The sequence below is a fragment of the Ornithorhynchus anatinus genome, chromosome X5 (genome assembly GCF_004115215.2).
Source record: "Ornithorhynchus anatinus isolate Pmale09 chromosome X5, mOrnAna1.pri.v4, whole genome shotgun sequence".
NCBI classification, from domain to species: domain Eukaryota; kingdom Metazoa; phylum Chordata; class Mammalia; order Monotremata; family Ornithorhynchidae; genus Ornithorhynchus; species Ornithorhynchus anatinus.
The window spans coordinates 37,141,898-37,153,781 of record NC_041753.1 but is presented as its reverse complement, the minus strand read 5'-3'; the positions used below and the strand labels follow the sequence as shown (position 1 = coordinate 37,153,781).

At 46.2% G+C, this 11,884-nt stretch overlaps 1 protein-coding gene across 1 annotated transcript in view; it reads left to right on the top strand.

Annotated features, from left to right (window-relative positions):
• The first annotated feature begins 2,397 nt into the window (after positions 1-2,397).
• Positions 2,398-11,884, top strand: part of MOB3B (MOB kinase activator 3B) — a 190,264-nt gene continuing 180,777 nt past the window's right edge. Inside the window, exon 1 of the mRNA XM_029055595.2 lies at positions 2,398-3,232. The gene's annotated coding sequence lies outside the window, so the exon portion shown is untranslated. The remainder of the gene's footprint in view (positions 3,233-11,884) is intronic.

Here is an 11,884-nt window from a genome sequence, read left to right as displayed (position 1 = left end):
ATAGATAAATTCATAAAGTCACTATGACTCAAATATGACTCAGTGACATTTGAAGGTGAAGAAATAGTTTGATTACTGCCTACTCCAAACATGCTTTAGACTGGATTAATATGCCAGGATTTCCAAGATCGCTCTCTGAAAAGCCACTGGTGGTATCTATCATGTCAGCTATCCTACATTTTGGTCTGAAACTATATTGTTGATTCAGAGAGAGCGTAGTTGACTGTATTCTTCAGTAGCAATCCATCAATAGTATTTATTGAGCATGTGCAGAGCACTGTACTAAGTACATGGGAGAGTACAATATTACAGAGTTAGTAGACACATTCCCTACCCAGAGTAATAGCCTTGCTAAACTCTTGCCAGCAATGGAGAACAGAGCATCTCACTTTAGTAACTCCAGCCAGCTCTCTACTTTCCTTCTTGAAGTTGGCAATCATAATGGCGGGTTTGAAATCCTGTACCAAGTGTTCCATATGTTGAGGAAAACCCTGGACTAATAGAGAAGTAGCATGGTCTAGAGGAATGAGCATGGTCCTGGGAGTCAGAGGACCTGGGTTCTAATCCTAACTCTGCCTCTTGTCTGCTGTGTGACCTTGGGCAAGTCACTTCATTTCTCTGTGCCTCAGTCCCCTCATCTGTAAAATGGGGATTCAATACTTGTTCTCCCTCCTATTTAAAGAGTGAGACCTGATTATCTTGTATCTGCCCCATTGCTTAGTACAGTATTTGACACATGGTAAGTAAACACATACTGCAATTATTATGAATATTTAACCAGTAAGACCTATGCTTTTGTGACATTTTTTGCAGGAATTCCATCAGGTCCAGACGTTTTACCAGTTTTCAGGATTATGTTTGTGGTAATGATTTCCACAAAGTGCTGTCACATTTTGGCAGGTTCTTGATACTTCTTGGGTCCTCATCCTTGAGATATTATTGCCATCTCACCAGGATTCCATTCTCATCTCTGATAGGGTTGAGTCATCTGGATTCCTCAGGCTGCTGAGGTAGTGGGTACAGAGCTTCATATAGTTTCTTCAGTAATGAGTAAAATTCCTCGCTCTGGTGGTAGTCAAGAAGAGCTCTGGCATGAAATAGTTCACATAGGGTCCAGTTGTTTTTCTCCTTCCCACCCCCTCTCTCTTTATTTTTCATCCTCCTTCAGGCCTCCTATTTTAATTCAGATAATCATTTGCCTGCCTCTCTGACTCAGAGTACTTCAGTGCACTGCAGTGACCTAAATAATCTGGATCGTGAACTCCACTCTGCAAGTAGGTAGCAAAAACCCAAATGAAATGAATGGGACCATGGGGGATCCCCTCAACAATGGCAAGTAAAGTGGTGAGATGCTGACTCCAAACAACCATCAAGACTGGAGGTCTGACAAAAAAACACCACCAAGACTGGTTTCAAGAAATGACCAAGATGTAAAAAATTACTTGCAGCCAAGTACACCAACTGTGTGGCGAGCTCTGAATCAAGCACTTGGGAGTGTAAAATAGGGCTAAAACACTTTCCTCCCCTTAAGGAGCTTACAGTCTAGTTGGGAAGCAGATACAAAATAAATTACAGACAAAAAGAAGAGAATGGGAAGGTTGGTTTTGTGGATGACTACACACTGAGTGTAGAAGGGAAGAAGTGTAGGCAGTCAATCTGAGGATATGACAGACCTTATTGAAAGTCTTTCTGGCCTGTAGCCCAATTACTTTTAAGGCTTGGCAGATAGAGCCTAATTCACCTGGTGGCATCATAGGAATTTCTGTGTAAGAAAGGGCCTGGGTGGATAGACCTGTCATCTTAAGAAAAATGAGATACATAAATAATTATCTATTGTCTTTTACCATTCAGCTATTCCGATGCATACATATATCTTATGTTCAAAAATTGTAGTACCTAAGTATGTATAATGTAAGTGTATACACACAACTAGTGAATACTCTATTTTTAGGAGAGATGGTTGGGGAAGAACATAACCCCCCAGTACAGAGGTATTTCCCCAGCACTCTTGCCATTTATAATTGAATTCTTTATTTTTGTTGTTGTTGTTTCTATTAGGTACCACTGCAAAGCATAGCATTAGCTTTCATTATGGTCTTTTATAACTTTGACCTCTTGAGAAAGGGAAGCAGGAGACGTGCAGGGTCGGAATGGAGTTGCAAGCTATAGGTGGAAACTAAACTCAGGGCAGCAGCAGGTGGAGTTAGAGCTTATGTGAGCCACTCAGCTGTGGAAAGGGTGGAGCGAGGACTGAGTGCTCAATAGGAAGCAGCTGGGTGATGCCGTGCAAAAGTATTTGTGCATGGCCTCAGGAGTTAGGTTGGAATGAGTTTTCTCAAGGTTTGGCTTTTGGTGTTTAGGGCTAGCCTGCTGTGGTGGGGAGGCGGTTCAGGTCAGCTGGGGGACCTTCTTATGAACAGCCCCCCATCCCTTTATGGCAGGGGTTCCTTTAAAGACAACCTTGATTCTTAAAGTGAGCCCTGTTACTGGTAGACCTCCCTCTCTTCATTGATATCTTCGTCGTAAAATATTTTCAAGTGCCTTATGCTTTTTGTCCGATTTTCATTCTGGTACCTATCGTCCTTCCAAACCAGAGTTTCATGGAATGAAAATCTTTCCCTCGCACCACGCAGCTCAGGGAAAGCCAGACAACACGGGCTAGTCTGTTCCGGCAACAGTTGTCTGACAGTACGGCAGAACTACCTATTAACCAGGGTGGTTTAACGGTACTACGTGAGGGAGAGCGGCTGAGTCGGAGCCCGATTGCACCAAAATGCCTTCCTTGGATTAGCACTGGAGTCGAAATGAGCTTTTCCGTGGGTGATCCACCCTTCAGGGGAGGCTCCTGCTCCTCCTTTCGGCCCGCAGCACGTTATTTTCTGGGAGCGCGACCAGTCGAGAGAAACCGCCCCCGCGCACTGAGAGTTTGCGAGGCCACGGCCCAAAGTGAGCGCTAGGGGGCCGTCGTCTCCCGCTCTGATTTGGCCGCGTCCCCCCACCCTCTCCGCCCCCCGGCGATGGGCATGTGGGGGCTCCGCTGCGAGGTTCGCCCGGAGAGCCGGATCGCCACTCGCACTGGGGCTGTTCGTGGAACTGTGACCGCTCTTCCGGCCGCGGATCGGGGACGGCGATCTCCATCTGCCCCCCTTTCCGGCAGCGAGATCCACACTCTTGCTCCTCCAACCGTAGAAAGCCCGGCGAAAAGAAAGAAGACGCGAACCCAGGACTGAAGGTAAAATCCCCCTCGGGAGCTAAATCCAGGGGAAGGCGGTTTCCAGAGATGGGGCGGTGATACCCCTCTCTCTTGTCTGGGTTTTTTCCTCTTTGAATCGTGTCTGAAGAAGGGAGGGGGACGGCGAAGGAGCAGGGCAGCGTGGTGCGATGGTGGACGTGGAGGGTGTGTGGAGTAGGGGAGGAAGGGGAGAGCGCAAGAAGTTTTCACGCACCTAGACCTGTTGTGCAACAGACAGGGTGGCAGAAGCGGGCACCCCCCTGTGTCCGTCTCTGTCCTTTCTCCCCCCCAACACTTCCTCCCCCTTTCCCCCTTCCTGCCCTTCGGACTCGGCAGTCTTGAACGTGTCTCTCAGGGCGGCTTTTCCATTCCATTGTACCTTATAGACCCCTGGAGACATCTTTAGCCCTTTGCTCCCCCCTTTCTTTCTGATCTCTCTCTCTCTCCTCCCCCACCTCCTGGTTCATTTCCCAAGTGTGACGGGTTTGTGCCACTTCTTGCGCTTAACATTGGAAAGACGGGTACTTTTCTTGAAACTGGACGTCCTTGCAACCCAAGGTTCCCCTTTTCTCCTTCCCCCACTCCACCTCACCCTGCAAGTCCAGAGTGGAATTGGGAGTGTTGGGAGAGCCGCGGCTCCCACAAACTTTCAAAGGGTGTGCTGGGTTGGTGGCGCATCTTTGGAGACGAAGTGATCGAGCTCTCCATGCAACCCGGGAGGGAAAATTTGGGTTCCCTCTCTCCGGATCTCTCCGGCTTCCCATTAGGGTGGCGTGCCTAATGGTGGTGGGGGGAAAAAACAACCACCACCAAAACTAGCCGGGGCTCGGCCATTTGCCAACAACTGTCAAACATCTGGAAACTCAGCTCCTCCCTTTTCCTTCATAAGAGTTTGGGGTGGGCGGTGGGGAGCGAAACTTTCCCCCTCCGCCCACTCTCGGGTTATTTTATTGCTTCTCCTCCCCGCCCAGGGGCTATTCAAAGTTAGTTGTCGACACCACATGTTCTCCTTTCCTCCATTTAGCAAAGTGCAGGAGCTCCTTTCCTTTTTCCACCCCCTCGGTGCCCTTCATCGGGACAGTTCCGGGCGGCGCTGCTTGCTTGGACCGACACGAATTGGCCTTTTGTTTCCCCCGAATCTCCCCCATTGTTTCTTGCGAAACATCTGGCGGGGCGTGTGTGTTTGCGTGTGGAGGGAGGTGGCAAGGAGCTTTATCAAAGGACGTTCCCCCCCCCCCCCGCCCCCGCAAAAGTATCTTCAGCCCCTGGATTTCTCTAGAGTTGGGGGGCAGACGAGGGACCGGGTGGTACTTTTGCGATCGCCAGGCCACCGCCGTCTCCGGGAGATTCAAATACGGTGCAGGAAGGCCGGTTAGGGAGAAGGGATCGTGCACCCTCCCCCTTCTTTATGCAGCCCAGTGCATCTACCTTAGCCACCTCCTTAGACTCTCAACCAAGTAGATATCGAACTTAAAAGACCTCTCTGTGGAAAGACACTCTGTGAACCCCAGTTCGGGATACGGAGCCCCCCGGGTGCCCCTTTGAGGGCCGGTCGCTGGAGTGGAGGAACCCCTTCAAGACCGAAGACTAGAGGACGGGATCGATCCACGGGTGTGGCAGCCTTTGTCGTTTGAGCCGAGGGAAGGAGGGTTGGTGTGTGTTCTGGATTGGGAGCTGCCGCAGAAGGGACCGCCAGAATAGGGTGGTGAAAAGTATTAGCGGTCTATAATTTTAGGATTCTAGACCCATCTTCCGCCTTGAATACGTGTGTATCTGTACAGGTGTTGAGGTGTAGAATTCCCACTACCCCCTACAGAGAGAGTCTTCTTATTTTGCTTCAGTTTGCACATTGCTGCCATTCAATACGTGCCACTTATTCATCAGAAGAAATTTTGTAAAAAGAAGAGTAACCCCACAAGAAATACGGCCTGCTGCCAGTAGGCTGAGCGTCGAATCATACCAATAGGGTTTGAATCCAATGATCTGTATTTAAGACCTATTTGTGGTTGGCTACTAGCCCATTTCCAAATTTCTCCATTGGACACCCAGCAGGGATGATTAATACTGTGTCAACTAGTGGCACTGAGCTTCAGCTTGAAGCTTGGTGACCTGGATCTCACCTCTTGGCAGGAGCCCGGAGGCGCAGTGCATTATGAATGGAAATTTCACAGTAGACACTATGAGGACAGACTGATCCTCACCCTTAACCTAATTTAGTGACCATGACAGTCCAGTTTGTACTGTAGATGCAATACAAGAGACACAAGTAACTACTAGTTAACAAGGTCAACTGAACTCAGGAACACTTTGTCCAGCAATATCCCAGCCATCTTCAATTATAATTGATAAGAACAAATTTATCTAAAAAACCCAGAGTCGCTTTAAATACATTTTCAATTAAATGTTTCCTATGGTGGTGGTCTTCTCTCGCTTTTAAAAAATCAGAATTTAAGAGAATTGTTAACATTGAGATATCAACCCCAGTCATATTCCAATGAAAGGAACTGGGAGTATTGTGGAAAACTAAAATGGATTATTTCTCAATCTAGCAAAAGCCCCATGTACCTTACACATGTAAATGTAAACTCATCCTCTGATCTGTAAGCTCACTATAGGCAGGGGACATGTGTGCTAATTTGTATTGTATTCTTCCAAGCATTTAGTTCAGTGCTCTGCACATAGACAATAAATATGATTGAATGATCCTAAACAACTCATGGGTAATAGTTACAGAGTGAAGGCAAGACTATAATTGTTTTCTGAATTTCTTAGTAATCCACTTTGGTTTCATATCCCATCCTGGCATTCCTTGTACTCTCCACTTTCTACGGTTCTGTTTAACTTTTTGATCGAATCACCATTTTGGGCTGACTGTGTACGTGTGGCTGTAGTGCTGAATTTCTTCACTTTTTAACAAGCCAGAATTTCATGCACTTGGAAGGTCCATCTAATTTTCACCCAGTTCTCTGAGTCCGTGGATACCAAAAGTGGGAACTCTGCTCATCAAGCCCTGCCTAAAACATGCCGACCATGATTGGCTCATTTTGAAACCATCAGTTGTAGTCATGCCTTCTCTGTGGACTTTTCCCAAAGCAAGAGGGTTCTCGAAAAATTGGATAAAAATCAATTCAAATGTTTTGTGAGTTGATTTAGGCTGGGGTTACACAAATGCTATAGGGAAGCGGAGAGACAGCAAAAACAAATAACCCTGTATATTCAGGAAAAGCATTGTTTTGGCTTGTACTATTCAGATGGCTAGCTACATTGATGAAACTCACAAAATTGTTTAACTCTCCTTTATTTTGCTTGCTTTGGCACTAAAAAAAGAAGTAAAATAGTGCAGTACCTAGGAAAATAAATGCAAAAGTTCAATGACTCCAAAATGTTCCTTGGAGATACAGGAGAGGCAAGAATTAAAATTTACAAGGTGTGGCAGATTTGGGTTCCTTTAGCTCTTGGATGCCATAAGAAATTAGGAAATTATTTTTTATGGTATTTGTGAGACTGAGAAGCTGCAGCCAGAGAGACAGGAGGAGAACCAGAAGAGGACAGTGTTAGTGAAGCTGAGGTTAGATAGTGTTTCCAGAAGAGGGTCATCCACAGTGTTTATGGCAACAGAGAGGTTGAGAGCATTCAGGGTGGAGTAGAGGTCAGCAGAATTGGCAAGAAAGATGTCATAAGTGACCTTATAGAGGGCAGTTTCTGTGGTGTGAAGGGAGCGGAAGGCAGAAGTCAAGCAGAGAAATTGAAGACAGGAATTGGAAGTAGTGGGTGTAAACAATTTGCTTGAGAGGTTTGGAAAGGAATGGGAGGAGGGATAGGGAGTTCAGGGGAGGGTTAGCATAGGGGATACTGGGGTATGGTTTGAAAATGGTGGAAAAGGAGCCATAGGCAAGTGAGCAATTGAAGATGGCGGTCATGGAGGAGGCAAATGTTTTAATAAGGTGCCAAAGGGATGGGGTTGGAAGCACAGATGGAAGGGGTAGATTTTAAGAGGAAGCAGGAGAGCTGTCTCAATCCTACTGGCAAAGTTGGGAGAGTCGAAGAAGGGGGTGGGACTGGGGAGTAGCAGTGGGAGATTTTAGTCAATTTAGTCAATAACAGTTATTACACTGTACTAACTACTGGGGAGGAAACAAAGACATTGATTCAGTCATCGCCCCTGGCCCACAAGGAACTCACAGTCTAAAGGGGTGGGGAGCACAGATAACACTGGAGAAAGCCAACAATTAACTTGACTCAGAACAAGAAAAGAACGGGGAAGAATCGGCAACTGAAGTTTCCACAACAACAGAATTGCAGTTCACAGCAGCCTTTGGTTACCCTCACCACTCCAGGAAAATAGCCTTTGGGGAGAAACTGCCATTTCTTTCCTCCAGTCTTTTTTTCCTCATCTTTCCTTCCCCATCTTATTTTATTATTATTGTAAATAATATAAATAGTAATAATAACAATATGTGTTAAGTGCTTCCTATGGTCCAGGCACTGTACTAAGTGCTGGGGTAGATCCAAAGTAATTGGGGTGGAGATAGTTCCTGTCCCACATGCGGCTCACAGTCTTAATCCCCATTTTGCACATGATGTCACTTAGGCACAGGGAAGTGAAGTGACTTGCCCGAGGTCACATTTTCCTCCTTCCCCATCCTGGTTTTTCCATCTCCCAATGCTGTCTGAGACTCAGGCACCACCTGGAGCCCTGAGCCTCTTCTACTCAATGACAGAAACATGTAAAGGGAGAGGTGAAAAAAATATGGCACAGAGAACAAGGCAGTCTGGAAGATGACCTCAGCCCCACAGAACTTACGTACATATCCATGGCCTACTAAGTAGCGTGGCTTATCAGAAAGAGCATAGGCTTGGAGTCAGAAGTCTTGGGTTCATTCAATAGTATTTATTGAGCGCTTACTATGTGCAGAGCACTGTACTAAGCGCTTGGAATGAACACGTCGGCAACAGATAGAGACAGTCCCTGCCGTTTGACGGGTTTACAGTCTAATCGGGGGAGACGGACAGACAAGAACAATGGCAATAAATAGAGTCAACGGGAAGAACATCTCGTAAAAACAATGGCAACTAAATAGAATCAAGGCGATGTACATTTCATTAACAAAATAAATAGGGTAATGAAAATATATACAGTTGAGTGGACGAGTACAGTGCTGAGGGGATGGGAAGGGAGAGGGGGAGGAGCAGAGGGAAAGGGGGGAAAAGAGGGTTTAGCTGCGGAGAGGTGAAGGGGGGGTGGTAGAGGGAGTAGAGGGAGAAGAGGAGCTCAGTCTGGGAAGGCCTCTTGGAGGAGGTGAGTTTTAAGTAGGGTTTTGAAGAGGGGAAGAGAATCAGTTTGGCGGAGGTGAGGAGGGAGGGCGTTCCAGGACTGCGGGAGGACGTGGCCCAGGGGTCGACGGTGGGATAGGCGAGACTGAGGGACGGTGAGGAGGTGGGCGGCAGAGGAGCGGAGCGTGCGGGGTGGGCGGTAGAAAGAGAGAAGGGAGGAGAGGTAGGAAGGGGCAAGGTGATGTAGAGCCTTGAAGCCTAGAGTGAAGAGTTTTTGTTTGGAACGGAGGTTGATAGGCAACCACTGGAGTTTAAGAAGGGGAGTGACATGCCCAGATCGTTTCTGCAGGAAGATGAGCCGGGCAGCGGAGTGAAGAATAGACTGGAGCGGGGTGAGAGAGGAGGAAGGGAGGTCAGAGAGAAGGCTGACACAGTAGTCTAGCCGAGATATGAGAGCCCGTAGCAGTAAGGTAGCCGTTTGGGTGGAGAGGAAAGGGCGAATCTTGGCGATATTGTAAAGGTGAAACCGGCAGGTCTTGGTAACGGATAGGATGTGTGGGGTGAACGAGAGAGACGAGTCAAGGATGACACCGAGATTGCGGGCCTGAGAGACGCTTGGGTTCTAATCCCTGCTCCACCACTTGTCAGCTGTCACTTAAACTCTCTGTGCCTGTTACCTCATCTGTAAAATGGGGATCAAGACTGTGAGTCTCAAGTGGGACAACCAGATAATCTTATGTCTCCCCTGGCACTTAGAACAGTGCTTGGCACATAGTAAGTGCTTACAAATGGCATCGTTATTATTATTATTGATTGGGAAGGGTAGAGGGGGGAAGAAAGCCAAGCTATGAGAGAGACAGAGAGACACAGTGAAAGATGGAGACAGAAGTAGACACAAACACAAAGAAAGATAAAATCATAGAGGCAGAAAGAGAGATGAAGTCAGTGGTCTCTCTTTTTTTTCCTCCCTCGTACATCCCTGTGGGCAGGAAACTTGTTTACCGACTCTGTTATGTTATACTCTCCCCAGTGCTTAGTACAGTGTTCTGCACACAGTAAGCTCTCGGTAAATACCATTGATTGATTCAACCTTTCAGCTGTTTCTCTATTTTCCATTCCCTCTTGTTCACCTCTTCTTGCTTTTTCTGCTTGAGGAGTGCCTTCCCCATCAGTGACCTATCCATTCCATCTTTTTTTTCCTCCACTTCCAGCTATGTAGCCATGGCTCTGCCTGTTTCTGCTCCCACCATTGGTAACAGGAATATCTTCCTCTGACCACCACTCCAAATTGTCCTAAGGTGCTCTGCAAATAGTAGATACTCAATAAATATAATTGAAGAGGGTAAGCTCCTTCAGGGCAGGGATTGTGTCTACCAACTCTCTCGTTCTCTCCCAAGCACTTAATACAGTGTACAGACTCAATAACCATTGACAGATTGGCAAATTGATTTCTAACTTGTTTTTCACATGAATGCCATGCTGTGGTTGGGGATGGGATGAGAGTTTACTATGTGGGCTGGAAGAGTTTGCTGATAGGATGGTGAAAAGAATAGTTTCCTCCCCCTCCACCTCCATTCCCAAATAACCTCTTGGTCCTCCATCCCAATCCTCATGAAGTTAATGCCTATGCCCTCAAATGAAATTCATCTGTCGATTCCTTATTTTCGGCTGTGTGGATGGGAGCAAAGGGTCAAGGAGAAGAAGGCAGCAGCTTTTTACGGTTCATCCAGGTCTAGAGGAATGGGAATGTGAGCAAATATTGAGAAAGGAAAAGGGATTGGAGAGGAGAAGGAAAAGGGGAAAGAAGAGAAAAGCGATCCTCGATGACTGTTTTCTATTTGAGTGCAGCACATGCCACTCTGTATTTAACACTCTTCTCCCTGTCAACTCCACTTGCCTGTATCTTCCTTTCATTGATTTTAGCTAACCCTAATCCCACATACCAACACCATTAAAATTTAGTACCATGAGCTAGAGAAGTCATAGCCCCATAAAGAGCAATTGTTTTTAAAATTTTTATAATTTTTTGTCCTTAAAGAATTTGGACTTTTGGAGGATGAGATACCAAAGTTACCTTATTTTTATCCTAAGTAGTACGGTGAGTTTCTGAATGACGTAGAAACATCTCCTCATTTCCACTTGGACTATCTCTCTGGCACAGATGCTGTAATCCTTATCCTTTAAGAAATTACCTATTTCTTTTGAAATATTTCTTCAGTTTCAGGCTGGTCAGCTGGAATGTTTGATTTCCTGAGGGATTCCTTTTAGAGAAGCAGCATGGCTCAGTGGAAAGAGCCTAGGCTTGGGAGTCAAAGGTCATGGGTTCGAATCCTGGCTCTGCCACTTGTCAGCTGTGTGACTGGGCAAGTCACTTAACTTCTCTGTGCCTCAGTTACCTCATCTGTAAAATGGGGATTAACTGTGAGCCTCACGTGGGACAACCTGATTACCCTGTATCCACCCCAGTGCTTAGAACTGTGCTCTGCACATAGTAAGTGCTCAATAAATACTATTGAATGAAAGCTGAATGAATTAATAAAGCACTTAGACCTTTATGTACATAATTGCTAGGCTTGGCTGAATATATGTAAAATGCTAAGATGACTGTTGTGATGTCATAACCTCGGGTGGTAGAAATGAAGGAGATACAAAATGAATTGCAGTGGATCAAAAAGAGTCGGGAGAAAGGAATTGAAGGCAGTGAGTGTACAACTTGTTCAAGGAGTTGAAACAGGGATGGGAAGGAGCCAGTGAAGAGAGAAAAGGTTGAAGATGACAGTAAGGAAGGGTAGGGGGCTAGTAGCAAGTACAACACTGGATTGGTGGCATAGCTAGTTGATCTTCAAATGGTAATGATCATCCTCATCGGAGCAGAACTTGCCCTTTTGAGTTCCTCAGGTATGCAATGCTCTTGTGCTTGGCAGTGGTCAAGTCAAGCACCCTCCCAGAACTCTACTGATGTATATCCAAGTTTATGATCCCATGGAGTCAAGGGACCAGGAAGCTAAGTGATTTAATTAACAACCAGCTTAAATGCTTAGAAATAAAAAGGTTCAAGGGATTGGAGTGTGTGACCTGGAAAAAGAACACTAAAGGGGGACAGTACCAATCTTCAAGTATTTGAAAGGCCATATGAGGGAGGTCCTGACATAACCAGTGATGACCAACAAGAGGAAGTGGATTTAAAGAGCAGCACTTGAGAATTTGATTAGATGTGAGAAAGGTGGCTAATCCTTGGCACACGAGGAGCCCATATGACCACTATTTTGGAGATCTTTTGAAAGCAAGATAGAAAACCATTTGCCTGGATGAATAGAGAAATTTAGGTATTCCTGAGCCACTTAACTCTCATGCACAACCATACGGTGGGACTTGTCA